The sequence below is a fragment of the Lissotriton helveticus genome, chromosome 2_1 (assembly GCF_964261635.1).
Source record: "Lissotriton helveticus chromosome 2_1, aLisHel1.1, whole genome shotgun sequence".
In the NCBI taxonomy this organism is placed as follows: Eukaryota; Metazoa; Chordata; class Amphibia; order Caudata; family Salamandridae; genus Lissotriton; species Lissotriton helveticus.
The window spans coordinates 1,007,910,549-1,007,926,290 of record NC_136059.1 but is presented as its reverse complement, the minus strand read 5'-3'; the positions used below and the strand labels follow the sequence as shown (position 1 = coordinate 1,007,926,290).

General features: G+C 43.6%; 1 pseudogene; it reads right to left on the bottom strand.

The window, feature by feature from the left end:
- LOC144820194 (annexin A1-like) overlaps window positions 1-15,742 on the bottom strand; it is a 159,294-nt pseudogene that overhangs the window by 54,802 nt on the left and 88,750 nt on the right.

The following is a 15,742-nucleotide window of genomic DNA, read 5'->3' as shown; positions in this document are numbered from 1 at the left end:
CATCCTAAATCGGAAGGTGGGAAAAACTTCCCGGATTTCCCTCTCTATCATAAATCTTTTCTATTAGTCCAATCTTCTCGCTGGCTTTTAAATTCATCTACCAAGTGTCCTCTCTGGACAAAACTCGAACGTTCTTTTCTTTCCCCCTTTTCTTTCCACGAGTATTTATCCTTTATACATAAGCCACAATGTGTTCTACTCCTATTCTTAAGTATACATCGAAAAATATTCCTGCACCTTCCCTCATTTCTTTTTATGAATGTCCTATTTGGCATTATACGCATATTTTAATTAATAATAAACCCTTTTTTCTGGAAATCTTGGTATTCCCGGGTAATTATATTGGTTCATCAATTATATTGTAAAAATGTACTTATGTCCTTTGCACAGGCGTGCGTTGTTTTAGGTCTTTCCCTCTTCATTCCGTATCAAATACTCCACTTTAATACAGGCTATTCAATCTGCCCACCAGCAATATAGAGTATCCCTTCCAGACACACTTCCTGCTCTTCCGCATGTAGCTACTCTACGTACTCTAATGCTTCGTGGTTCTAAAGCTTCTCTTATTTACAAGTGTTTACACTCCCCCTCCCTCCCACGAGACAAAACTAAAATAGAATTATCTTGGGAAAAGGATCTAGACATCTCTTGGACTACGGATTTTTGGAGTAAAATATGGCTTTAAATTAGGAAATCTTCTGGAGCTGCTAATACCACGCAAACTCTCTTCTTTATCTATAATAGACTCCTACTTACTCCTTCCACTCTGCATACATTTTGTCCCACCACTTCGCATACTTGTTGGTCTTGCTCGACACCAAATGCTGATCTACTTCACCTATTGTTTACATGTAAATTTGTTCACTATTTTTGGCACCAGGTTTGGATGCAAATTAATTCAATTTTTCACTCCAAACATTCCTTTTCTATCCTACACATCTTCCTAGGTAGTTTGTCTCCTATTTGGGAACATACTCACATGAATGTCAAGATTATCGATTTATTGTTGGCAGTGGCCTTCCAACAAATAACCAAAAATTGGAAAGATTTCACCAAGCTTTCGTATCAAGCTTGGTGGTATGCTATTTGCTACAATCATAGATTAGACACTACTTTTGTATATCCACAACATTTAGCACCCACACGACTAGATTTATGGGAACCGGTTATACTTTTCATTGACACTAGTGCCAGGCGACTTTCCTCATCCACACCTATACAACAAGATGTACCTAAACCTCCATGACTTCCTTTTTTATTTTTTCTATCATTCTATGTATATTTTTAATGCATTACAATGTTTTCGCTGCTTTGTAGCAATCTCTTTCTCATTTTTTTATATGTTTCATGATAAAATTGATGTCATTCCTTTAGTCATTATTGGAATATTATTTTACTCATTTTTACGCTTTCCAATCTAACCGATGTATTACATATGTTCTCATTATTTTTCTTGTTTTTATACTATTGTATACCAATGTGTTATTCAATCTTAATAAACATCTTTCTGAACTTAAAAAAGAAGAAGCTTTCATGTACATGTATTATTGCAGAGCTCTGATAAACAAATTTAATAATTGTTTTATTCACCTAGGGTCCCTTTTGACAAAGATTATTCCTATCTCTATTGCTACTTTTGTCCAGCAGTATCGTATCAGATGAGGTGCTGCCTCAGATTATAAAATTGTGTTGTAGAGGACTTCACAGACCATTAATACGGCTCAAGCAAGAAGCAAAATCTTAGGTATTTGAAGCGGAATTTGAAAGTATTTAAATGCATTTGGTTCCATTTCCTTATAGCTGACACACACAGTGAGAAAAACATTCAGAAATGTATTCACATACAGTACCTTCATTGAATGAAACAACTGTTCAGCAAAATAGGTTGGTTTGCTAACTGCACATTGCACTGCAAAGACACCGATGAAGAATATATTTAATACAGGAGTAGAAATTCGAAACTTGGTTGACGCTGACACCTATATTTTTTTTATTGCAATTTTTATTATATTGTTATATAAGAGAATGGATATCACGATGTAAATGAAGTTTACCAATAACAAACATCACAAAAACCTGATGATATTTCATACCAACTAATGTTTTTGATACCTGTGAAAATTAGCGTTTTCTGTCATAAGTTATGCATGAGAGGCTATGTGTCTGTCCATCACTGCCTGGCTCTTCCTCCTTACCTTAACAACCGTTTAAGATCTGCCTCATCTACAATAATCATCACTAAATCTACTTTCACAAGCCATACATAATTACACAAACACTCCAAATCACCATTCAATGTTAACTGGGCCACAGCGGCCTGCTCTACTGGAGCCTATCTTTACGTGCCCAAAGAATTAACCGTTCAGTCTTTGTCAATGTATTCGCTTTCGTATTAGTGCCGGTTTCCTTTGAACTCCACTGTGGCAGGGCCGGAGTGGGGAAAGAAAAGCAGCCCTGCTAAAATGCTCAAACCAACCCATTCCCTTTGTCTCCTTGTGCAAACTCTCTCTTTCCATCTATCCATTCTCTCTCTAGGGCTGATTTTGACTTTGGCGATGCAGGAGGGGAGCGGCATGCCGCGGCCCTGCTTAGTCACTGCCAAAGTCAGCAGCCGAGAAGCTGCTAGATAACTAGCAATTTCATTGTCTAGTAGGTGTGCGTCATGGGGGTCCGGGGCGATGCAGTTTAAAGGCTCATAGTGAGCTTTATTACTGCACCAAAGTGGGACTGCCAATCAACGCTCCATCACGGCATGGATGGAGCAGCCCATGCCATGCAGGAAAAGGGTGTATATGGGCCAGGGCCCTCTTTTTTCCCCCACCCCCAGCCTTTTCATAGCGGGCTCACCACCATGAAAAGGCTGGTGGTGGGGAAACTCATAATGTACTTGGCTGTTCCGCAGCAGCAGCACCAAGCATATTGCTGCCCCAGACCGCCATGGGACCACAGCTCCCTGGCAGTTGCAGTGCTGCAATGGCAACCGACCGCCAAATTTGTAATACTGCCGTCTGACTGCCGGTGTGGAGGTGGCTGGCTCACCACCTCCGTGCCCCAGCAAGTCCACTGCACCAGGGTCCAGTGCAAACACAGTAGTCCCTCAAAAGCACCTTCACATTTATATTTCTAGCCATCCGCAAACCAAAACAATATTCACCTATAAAATCCAAATCACTGTTGTATACATGTAGCTTCCTGGATGCATCAATCTAATCATCCTATGTCTGAACACTATGTAAAAATGTTCCTGTGCGCCCGATATCAAACATGTTTCCTCAAACTGCCAGATGATTTCCTCTAAAACCCAAATAGATCCTATCCTCATTAACATAATTTCCACAAGATGAAGCTCGTAGCTCGCATTCACCAAATCAGCGGCTTTTAAAACAACATAAATTTCACGTTAGTACGTGAAAATGGAAGTCAGATGCTGGTGCATCATTTGGAAAAGTGCTTAATCGTTAATACAATTCAATTTACTTGGAGAGATAAGTGAATGTCAACACTGCATTCCAAAAGCAAGCAACAATTTTTCTAATTGATTCTATTCAATACACATTTTGTTTAGGGCACCTTGTAACTCATCTTCAGTGTTTGTTAGGCCTGGTTCCGAAATCTTTAACAGATATTAATATCTCAGATCTCCACTACACTGTGTACAACACTCAATATATGTATATAGATGTATACATACAACAAACATTGGCTAAGCCAATAGGTATGGTGTTGCTCAACAGCCTTTTGGCATTTCATATATTCTTTTGTCATGGCTTTTATAAAACTTTAGTTTTTGACAACTGCTGGGAATTTGGTAACCAAAAGTACCACATTGACTAAAGATGCCATAACTCATAGTGAAGTAAGCCAATGGCTTGAAGTGGAATGACGTGCTGCCTCTTCATACTCGAGTGGGTTGAAAAAAATGTGAATGACACAAACACAGACACATGGATGAAGTGTTGCTAAACCCCTTTAATTAACACTGTCAGACACATAATTTTAATAAAATCAAAAGTTCCTGGCTAACATAGACCCAAAAAAGGCAATTGTTGTGCCATTGGCTGTCACCTCTTGTCTTTGGGAAAGAAAAAACAGAAGGAAGAAAAGCTGGAAATAAAGGAAGAAAAAGAAAGAAAGAAAAACATGAAATAAGGAATGAAAGAAAAAAGAAAACAAATATGAAAGAATGAAAGAAAAAATAAATAAGGAATGAAAGAATGAAAGTAAAAAGGAAAAAAGGAGATATGAATATAAGAAGCAAAGAAAGGAAGGAAGAAAGAAAAGAAAGAAAGAAAGAAAGAAAGAAAGAAAGAAAGAAAGAAAGAAAGAAAGAAAGAAAGATAAAACGAAAAAAAAAGAAGGCAATGAAACAAATATTACAAATGCTGAAAACTAAACACAATAAATCCTAGTTTTCTTCCTGGGCAAAGTTTATTAAAGAACCTTTGTTGAAAATGACCAGAAAAAACATCTTCTGCTTAGGAATTCACATGTATAATATTGAAGCTTTTGATAATTTAATACAGAACAGTTTCAAATGGACGCTATCTGCTGTGAAATACCAGCCGTAAAACAGTAAACAAAGGACACTACAAAAGGAATACACAACAGCATTGACAGTAGACAGAAACTTATAGAGAGAGGAATGAGGCCAGTGCTAACATCTGGTATAGCGTCCTGCTGTCACATTGGACTCTAAACACAAAGGCAACATCAAAGCAATAGAGTTTAAAAACCATTGTCACAGAAAGGAACTAGCCTGTGTGTGGATGTGCTCCTTGTGAAAGAGCAAAATGTGGTCACTCAAACTGAAGTTATCCAGTGACTGAAATGGGCCTACTCTCTTCCCCATGCTGTATGTTGTAGTGGGCAGAAGCAAAATGTGAATGACACACCAACAGACCAATGGATGAAGAAATCTGGCTGAAAGCCACTTTAAATAAGAATATTGTACACATATAGTATTACAAATCCAAAGGTATCGGCTAACGCCAGACCTAAAAAGAAGCATTTGGCTATCCCTCTCCAGTCACTAACTTGTTTTTGCAAGCCCCCTTCAGACGTTGGCTCCATTGCCTATCTATCATATTTTGGATCAGCCCATGGTATTTGTTGTATGTTTACATTTTCTATTTTACATTTGTGAGTATAGAAATTAGTTCACCTGCAGACTTCTACTGCTGCCACCCTCTGTCTTTCTCCATCGTTATGGGCCATACTTGCCTTGCCCACTTTATCATCCATATGCTCCACCTGCCTGTCCCGGCCGCTGTATCCACAGCACTTGCTGTGGGTTTAACACAGTGACCTCCTCCCTCTGGTGCCTTACCTTGTTTGCGGGTTGCTTCACTTGCTGTGCAAGTGAAACAAGAGCCCACCTCCTTGGAAGCTGAATGCTCTGCATGCGTATGGTGACATGGGGTGTCCACTTTAGATCACTGACAGTACAAACAGTGCAGGTGTATGTGTCTAGCATTACAGTGATGTGAAGCGGTGGAGCACGCGCTTAACTGATACATCATACTATTGCATGTTCCTGAGAAGGCCCATGCCCCCACCACTCTGCCAGAGTTTTTTTGAACACAGTGACTTTTCTCCCACACAAACTGAAGCAAGGTTTGCCTGGCAAAAATGTTTACAGAAAAATGCAAGGGTGTGGTAATTACCAATAAACTCAGAATCCTGATTCAGGTGTAAACCCAAATTGGGAATCCTGTGGGTCCATGAATTGTCCCCATGAGTTTTGAGATTTTCATTCATACTGTAATGTCTTGTTATCAGATCATGGCATAATTTGCTTTAGCATGATGCACCTTTTTAGCTGACGTTCCCTGCCACCGTTTCTTTCACATCAGTAGATTTCACTGTACTCTTGCTCTCCTACTTCTTTTGACGAAGCAATCTTAAAATCTGTGCTGCTCTTACTTATCTGCATTTAAGCACATTAACTTGCCACCCAAAATCTGGCACCTGTGGATACACCGAAGCTGTTGAGATGATGGAAATAAAAATAAACTCCTGTATTATCTGCATCACCTCTCTCAAACTTACACCGACCCGCTCATGCCCACAACCAGAGATGCCTATATTTGTTGTAGAAATATGATTCCATCTCTGAAGCCAGGACTGCCAAGGAAAGTGCCTGGTGCCTCTAATGTCAAGCCAGAGGAAGCAGCCGCTTCCTCTGGCAACCCCTGCTTGATGTCCATGCTTGGGTTCATGGTAAAAATACATATATGAACACTGCTATCATTACATAGCTATCCTGTACTGTTAAAGTGTTTGAATATTAAATACATGTATCTCAAGTGGATGCAGTTAAGAGAAACAGCTGATATATTTACTTGACCTCTTGTACCGTACCCCGGGTCTCAGATATCATGAAAACTGTAACGGAACCAAATGTAAATAGAGTCCTAGGAGAGATGTTCACTTTCAATGCTCCTTGTACTTCTGGGTCCCAATTTTGTATAGGACGTGCTTTCCCTATTTGCGCCTGGTGTGTCACAGATTCCCCTGCCCCCAGGGCAGTTCACTCAGGTGAAAAAAGAAATGGCTTTGAAGCAGTTGCTTCATGTTTCAATGTGCAGATGGCAACCCGCCTGCACTTTTAAAGGGGATTAGAGATCCCCTTGCAGACGAGTGCAGTGAATACAGTGAGTAACTTCACCCACCTGCAAGGGGATGTCTAGGAGGTCCATATACCCCCTTTTCCCCCTCTAGAGGGCTCCTATCAGGGGTCGCACTGACAGTACACAAACTTTTAGATGGGGCACTGTCAGTGCGCCTCCTACCAGCTTCTTTGCCTCTACTCCTACGTCTATAATACGCACAGATGCAAAGAGATTCCCTCATTTGCATGGGGTCACTCCTCCATGCAAATGAGGGAATGCCTTCTTGAGAAACCACTGGCGCTGGATGTGCGCCAGCGCTTTCAGTATTACAGAAGGGGTTGCACAAGCGTCTGCAGCCCCTTATGGATTACTAAAGTCCTCCTGTGGCACGCATAGCGGGTGCAAATGCCTGTTGCACCTCCTGGGCACTTTGTGTAATATGGCCCCTAGCTTTTTTTTGCTCCTTGGCTATAAATAGTAGGCTTTTAGGAGTGTTGGGAGGATCAAACTCATGGTGTTACTAATGCTATCCCTGACATTTTCTTGATTCGAAATTCACACATAAAAAATAGACATCAATAAGATACTTGTTGATTCAGACATCAAATATTGAGGGAAAACCAATACATACCAATGGCTGTCAGACACTTTTTAATGTCCCCTTTCAATTCCAGTTCTAGCGCCTTGTACAGATCATGCTTGCCATAGATGGAATATCTCTGGAAGACTGTACAAACATTAAATAGTAAGAGAAAACCAAGTGAAACATTACTCACAGTTGATACATTGTTTGATTTCTGTTCAGGCTTCATGATCTCAAATAAAATCATATCATTCCTTCAACAGTATATGAATGGTGCCGTCACTAATGAAGGAAGACTTTTTACTCTCCCCAGTTCAGAAAAAAGGAGATGATTTGACTGGGTAAGTGGGGTGATCAGTAAATAAGGATAAAGAGAATGCAGTTATTGTAAATTTGATTAAAAAGCCTTCCTCTTCTTGGAGATGTCATCACCTGTAATTATACTTCGCATCTTAGGAAAGGTCAATATCCACAATATTGAAAACAATCGTGTTTTATTGCTATAGTAGAGCTTACTCTGTCTGCAATTAAAATGCATGTGAGCATTAGGGTTTGTGGAGATTGATGGTAAATGGAGAAATGCTAATGTCAGTGTAGGTGGACGAGAAGATGAGTACAAAGCAGTTATAATTTTAAAAGAAAGACAGAAAAGACAGAAAGGGCCTGATTTATTGTTTGCAGAAAGGGCATTTTGTCGCAATGATGTTGGAACATCCTTTCACCAGCAACTCTAGGTCCGCCCAACAAATTATGTGGGGGTCAGACATCCAGGGTTACAACAATGGGTACAATGTTCTCCTTTTAATGTAAACCTTCCTCCAACAGTCCGAGGGAGCACGAGGTGTGTGCGGTATCCATACAAATATCTGACCTATCTAGAGTGTGGGAAGTGACATGGGCCAAGTCGGAGGAAGGTCACAGGAAGTGACCTGTCACGAGAAGCAGTGCTGGCAAAGGCTTCCGCAAGGTCACCGTGAAGGCTATGAAAGCCACCAGTGTGTTCAGCCAAGAACAAGCTTAAGACACCAAGCCACCAAGCCATCAAGCCCTGACTCCGAGCTTAAAACCTGAACCCCCATTTCGAGGATGGATGGGGAGTGGCTGGGAGATGTGGCATGAGCAGTGTGGTCTGGGCATGGCAGGGAGCCAGGCGTTCAGCTCCCTGGCACCACTGATTGCAGTTTCCTGCTTGCTGTCTCCATCTGCCCATCATTGTTGAGATGCTGCAGTGAGGTCGGCAGTACAATTGAGAGATGCTAGATGTCCCTGTGTGACTCTAGCTGTCTGGCCTCAAACCGCAAGTACTTAAGGAGCACACTGGAACATAATCAGGAGTGGAGCATCAATGTTTAGTGAGTGTGTGGGCTCAAGGGTTGTACTCAGCCTTTGTAAGAGTGAGCCCAACGGCTTGTGGATGAGGTTCATCCAGGTCTGGATGCAGCTTGGGGGAAACTGTAATGCTCCTACTCACCTCCTCTGGTCCTGATGCCAAGTGATAAGAGCCAGCTTGGATTCTTGGGCAACATCCCCCCACTGCCATACAGGAGTTATCAATCACCATCAGCAACACCACGCTGGAGGCCTGCATAAAAAGTGTACACCCACAGCTGTGAGATCCCAAAATAACACAAGTAGTGTCCAGTGTCCAGTGAAAGCTCTAAACAAACCATGTAACTTGTGAGGCAGCTGTGGTCTTGCTGGAGGAGCTAAAAGAAGCAGGGGAGAGCAGCAGTGGTGCGTCCATTGGGGCGTAGGGGCGTAGCCCCACTAAGCCCCATGGACCCACAGCATCGTCACTAAAATTATTTTTATTTTACTAAAAGAAAAATAATCACGAGCGCTACCACTGGTCGGGAATCCGGGAGACACCTGATGTTTCCGGAGTGCGCAGGGGGGGGGGTGCTGGGCCAGCTGCAGCTTGAGTGACAGTCCACTCAGCTGCAGCAGTACTGCGCAAGTGAATTTTAGGGCAGCACCAAGCCCGAGCATGCGCAGATGCAGCCCCTGCTGAAGTTCTCCTTAGAGAGAGGACCAGGGCGAGCAGTCATGGTGCCCCCCTAGCCAATCCTGGCGCTGCATGCAGTGCCAGGATTGGCTGGTCCAGTGCAGACCAATCACTGTCTGACTTTGGGACGCCCGCCGCTGTTACGTCTAGCCTGGAGTGCGTAGGCAGCAGACCGTGTGTGACTCCCGCCTCACCGTCACCGGCGTCACGGTACAGGTAAGGCACAGTGTGCATTCAAAGCTTATATTTTACAGCAGGGCAGGCTCTCTGGGCCGCGGTGTACCGTCACTGCCAGAGAGCACCCTGGTCCGACTCCTGTGTAATGCTGAGAAAGCAAGCAATCAGGATATACTTTAATCTTAAATATACCCCTAGATGGACGAGGAGGTAGTGTGTCACGTACACCCACCTAACCGCGATCACGAAAGAGAAGTGGTAGGGGTGGTTGGAGGGCTGCCACTCACATGGTGTGTCAGTAACAAAAGCTTATACCCTGTGCACGGTCTGTTTCTTGTCTCTTTCCATGTTGTGTACTTTAAATACTTCATCTGCCAGCCTGGGGTTTCAGGACAAACACCCGTGCCCTCCGTCCTAGCTACACCGAGCAGAGAGGGGAGAGCACAGACTCTGAATGGGGTGGGCTGCGCGGCCGCCTTGTGGGAAAGGATGAGGTTTCAAGGTTATGTTTGTGTTTGAATTTAATTTGTAGGGTAAGTTAAGTATAAGATTTACAGTGTGCAGCGCGCACAACGTTTTATTTATACTGCAAAAGTTTATGAATTAAAGCAACATCTGAAACTGATCTTTTGAAACCATACTGCACAGGAAATCTGGCATAATTTATTTAATACTGATTTAATTGTCCTTAATTGCACCGCTCCCTCTGTTTATGTGCCGGTCCTGTTTCTAGCTACAGCTTACAGCAGTGGTGGTTTTGGCTGTTGCTGGTGGCGCGTAGCTTGCCCCCACTGTTAGTGGTCTGGCCTGCACATTATGTTAAGTGACCTGTTGGCTTATGTTGTATTTACAGACCAGTGCGATAAAAGGCAGTTTGAATACTGTAAGGAATGCATCAAAAAAAGAATTGGTTCAATGTCATTTGCGAAACCATGCATCCAACTGCATTGTCACGCACGTCAGACTTGGGAACGAATGTCCAATTCAAATTGACATGGTTTGCGTTCAGGAGTCCTCGGTGTTCTGCATGTTTTTTCAAGGGAAATATCGTTGTTTATATTTCCGAGTGTTAATACAAAGAATGACAGCACCTCGCGGCGAGCACCCATGAGTATTGGGTAAATATGCACGCACGAGCTGTGATGGTATTGAAAATGATTTGTCCTTTTTTTCTGCAACTACTCTACTTCTGCAGTTTCACATACTGGTGTTTTTCATTGCCTCACATCACGATTCACTTCATGCTGAGGAGTGCACTACATCATGCTCACTCATGCAACCAGGCAGACGCATTCTGAACACTTCCCATCTGCAGAATGGATTTGCATTTGTGTTTGGACGTGTGCGGGCTATTGGTGCATCTTTCAGCCATTGATCGCTTTATTCGTGTGTGTTGGTTGCTACTGTCTTTCAGCTGGAAAGTAAACAGCAGCCGCAGCTTGCATCAATTATCTGCACAGATTGTTTACTCTCCATAGAGCACAGGGTTATGGGAACAGCTTTGAACTTCCCTTTAATCTACATTATACCTCTGGCTGTGTGTGTGAATGCCTGTATGCATGTGAGTGTAGATTCTGTTTTCTATTTTTATATATTTGTATGTATATTTGTATGTGTATATTTGTATGTGCCTGTATGCATATGCGTTATGTAACTCAACTGTAAGGCAATGTTTCCCGTTTTCCTTGCCCGGCCTCTTTTCATTCGTTTTCCTAATTTCCAATCCTTGCCCTGACCTCTTTTCTTTCGTTTTCCTTGCCGTCTGTTCTTCTGTTTGCCTTGCCCTCTGTTCTCCCGCCGATTTCCTTGCCCTCTGTTCCGTGTGTGGTTCATTTGTCACAGCCACAGAAACAAATTATTCCACCATAATTTGAAAACCATCGGACATTCCAAATCTTAAATCAAATAATCAATTAAGGCCTCACTTCATCTGAAAAGCTAAATTAAACAGCTGTGAATAACGGTTGCAGGACATCAATTCCCTCACTCAGCTTGGTGGAAGCCTCTGAGGATATAGCGCGCGATGCAATTAGGGTATTTAAAGGCACAGTGGCCTCCATAAGTGGCCTAAAGAAATTATAGGAGTGAATGGGGATGGTGACTTTTTTCCTGCTAGTGACCTCTAAATGATGTCTTCAGTGTCTTGTCACGCCTTTATACTCAGTGAACCTTGTTGGGGCTCTGTGTGTGTGTGTGGGGGGGTTCTCTGTGTGTGTGTTGGACTCTCTGAAGGATGCTCTTGTACTATGGATGGTGCTAGTGTCAACAATGGGACCCTGCGGATGGATGCAACCACATACCACATTGTTATTTGTTTTATGCTGAAACTGTATGAATGGGATACTTCTTAATGCAGAAGACAGCTGAGTTAATTTAAGTAACTGATTATGATGCCTTTGCATATCATTAGGGACCTAGGGCCAGATGTAGGAAAATCGAATTTACCGATTCATAAATACCGAATTTTACCGATTCGGTATTTATGAATCGGTAAATATGAAGGAGTGAGATTTAGGAAGAATCGGTAATTGAATTACCGATTCTTTAAAATTCGGTATTTACCGATTCGGTAAATACCGAATCGGTATTTCCTATTGATTCCTATGGGCTGTGAAGCCCATAGGAATCAATGGGAAATACCGATTCGGTAATTACCGAATCGGTAAATACTGATTCCTGCAAGGGTGCAGTGGGTGTCACTTTGACACCCTCTAGCAACCCAAATTCAGGCATGTGTGCCATGTGGCACACAGACATGCCCTAAGGGCATGTCTGTCTGTCACATGGCATAGGTGTGCATGCACAAATGTGCATGCACACCTGGATTCGGTATTTTACCACCCAATAGGATTGGGTGGTAAAATACCGATTCTGTAAGGCTCTTGGGACTCAGAAGAGTCCCACCTACATCGGGAAGTTACCAATTCGGTAAAAATACCGATTCGGTAAATTTACCGAATCGGTAATTTTACCGAATCGGTAAAATAGGGCCCCTACATGCCAATTCTTAAATACCGGTCGGTAACGGCCAAAATCGGCCGTTACGGTATTTAGGCTCTTACATCTGGCCCCTAGTGGCCACAGCTCCAGCTGCCACCAATGCAGCTCTACTTTATCATTTATCTACTGTCACAGAGGAGTGAGGATATAGACACTGTCTATATCCTCACTCCTCTGTGACAGGTCTCTTTCCTTTGTGCTCCCAGGTCTGTCACCTCCCTCCCACTATTTCTAATTTGCTTTGTCCCAATTCAGCATTCTGTCCGTTCCTGGCCCCTTCTAACCCTGCCCTTCTCCCTCTCCCCTCCACCAAAGCTCTTGTCTGTCTATTCTTCAGCCCTTATCAGCTCTGTCTCCACTTTACCTATACACTTTTCTTTATCAGCTGTTGTTTTTCTCTCCTCTCCATACAAAGTCCCAGCTCTGTCTAGTCATAAACAAAAAGCAGAGGCCCACAGACACCTTGTGGATGATTTTCTGACTTGGTTCCATATACCCATCATAGGTACTAGGTCTGTCTTATGACATTGACCAGGGTGACACACTGCTCATGAAGGATAAAGAGACTGAGGCTTAATGACAATGCTCATGTCCGTGCTATGTCCGTGAATAGAATAAATAAATATAAATAGTTTTTTTAAACCTATTTTAAAGCGCGTTACTAAACTAAGATGCAATCTCGTACAGGGCAAATATCCGAAACCAAATCAGCACTGGCTATTTTGCCAACGTGGGCATAGTGTGACAAGAAAACGTAAGTATTCATGGATTTTGAGTAGCATTACGAATTTCAAATGCAGTTTGAGTAGGTTGCAGTGATACTGAATAAGCAGGTACCTATGTTAGGACAACTATTAATGTAATAACTGCACTTTCACAATTGCTTTATTAACCTTCCTGCTTTCTCAAATTTGCTTGAAAATGCACGATTTTTCTTCCTTTTTTTCAGAATTTTCTTGGGGGGGGGTTTTGCGATTGAGGCTCGCTCGCTGCGCTCGCTCGCTACGGTGCTGTATGCAAATTACTTTGCGCCTCACCACTTTCAAATCTCACCCACCGCCCCTGGGGGAGAGTGCTCCTGATTCTGAGACTAGTGTGCTTGTGACTCTTCCTCCCTCCTACCCCAGGTGGGGCCCACTGGGGGCTACAAACTGACCGGGAGGAAAGGCAATGCTATCTATATCCTCGCAACACACCATCTCTCAACATATTCATACCAGCTTATAAAGGCCAAATCTGCACAGAACATCACATCAGGCTCCTTGAGAACTTACTAAACAAGTATCCAACAAATCTATGGCAAAATGGTCAAAAGGAAAGTCCTCACCTGAAAAAACCTCACAGAGCGCTCAAACATCTTCTGTATTATGTATTACATCTGGGTGCCCCCTCTCCAGTACTTTTGACTTTGCTTCAAATGAATCAAGAAAACAGGATATAACAGAGCAGAAGAAAGATGCTGAACTGATGGCTCCTCCAACACTCACCAAGTCCAAACCAAAAAATCCTCTGGGCAGACAAGCAGGTTCTTCAAAAAGACCCACACCCTAGGAGTCCTACCGCCTGTGCAAGGACTGGTTAACAAATATTTTACTAAGATCCCCAACAGGGATCCCCCACCTACCAACCTCATTGGTTTAATGGGACTTTAGCAGATCATCATTTTCCTCATCATCCTCACACTGCATAGCCTTGGAGGGCAAACTGCAATCAGGATAAAAGCCCTGTACGTCAAATTCTTGCTCTGGGCTGCAATGGGATCCCCAATGTAGCTAGGAGAGCCTTGTTTTCATTCCTCAATCAACCCTCCAGAAAACTGCCCCAGAGTCTACAGTAACAGAGAGCGACAATCATTCTCTGAATCAAGAGAGCATTAAAAACTGGGGCTTGGAAAGAGAAACCCTGTACAGTGATGTTAGTCACTGTGAGTCTAGTACAAATACAAGTTCAAGATCTCACCGCTGGCCAACAATGTTAGAACTGGGGGTCTCTAGTTGGCAGAGGTAGGTACCACTGTTCAAATAGGGACCCTTGCTTCTACTCAGGGTAAGAAAGATACACTCTTTAGATAACCCCTGCTCACCCCTTTGGTAGCTTGGCACAAGCAGTCAGGCTTATCAAAGGCAATGTGCAAAGTATTTGTACCAACACTCACAGTAACACATTGAAAACACCACAAACTGACTCCACAACAGTTCAGAAAAATAAAGGTATTTAATCTAAACTACACAAGACCAAAACGACAAAAATCCAATATACACAGTTCAAGAATATGGTTTCAAATGAGTTCTTATGGTTGCTGTAATCGTGATTTCCTCGGGATCGGGTAACCCAAACACACTCTGGTACACCCCTGACCGTACCTCAAGAATGGAGAATAGACGATGCTTGATAAGTAGACCAGTTTTTTATTAATGATACACAAGGTATGGGTACGGTAGATGTTCCAACCGTCCTCTGCACGTATGCCAGTCCTGGCACTCACCAACAGAGGACACCGTGCTAAGTAATGGCCGACAATGCCACTCGATTAACGACACAAGCTGGTTACAGTCGTCCTCCGCACTCGTGTCAGTCCTGACACGCGCCAACGGAGGGCAAATCAATACAAAAGCTAACGGAAAGCCAGTATAGTTCCTTCCACTCGATAACCCTCGAGCGGGGACTGGCAAAGGTCTGTGTGTGGACTGAGTTCCACGCGCTCGATAACCCTCGAGCGGGGACTGGCAAGAGTCTGAGACGGGACGGTGTCCCACGCGCTCGATAACCCTCGAGCGGGGACTGGCAAGGGTCTGTGAGGGGACGAGGTCCCACGTGCTCGATAACCCTCGAGCGGGGACTGGCAAGCGTCTGTAAAGGGACGATGTCTCATGCGCTCGATAACCCTCGAGCGGGGACTGACAAGGGTCTGTGAGGGGGCGGAGTCCCACGCGCTCGATAACCCTCGAGCGGGGACAAGCAAGGGTTTGTGATGGGACGGAGTCCCAAGTGCTCGATAACCCTCGAGCGGGGACTGGACGGGTTCAACGGCTTGGGCGGGACACAAACGCCCGTGATATGCAGGGTCCTGTCTGTGTGCGTGTCCTCCTTCCAACACTAGCGTCCAGCGCTTCCGTAACACACACAAGGGAAAATCATGGCTCACCTTCCTTGAAGCGTCGGCTACGCGGTCTCGCGTCTATGAATCAAAATATCCGACGCTGACTGCTGGCGTCCCGTCTGTCTTTATGGGGACGCCCTCCGCGTGTGTTACCGCGCTATGCCCTCTGGGAATTGTAGTTCGGGGCGGATGTGGTTCTGGGATTTGTGGTTCCAAGTTCTTTGTTCGCCGCTACGGAGCTCTGATGAATGTCTTAACAGTACATC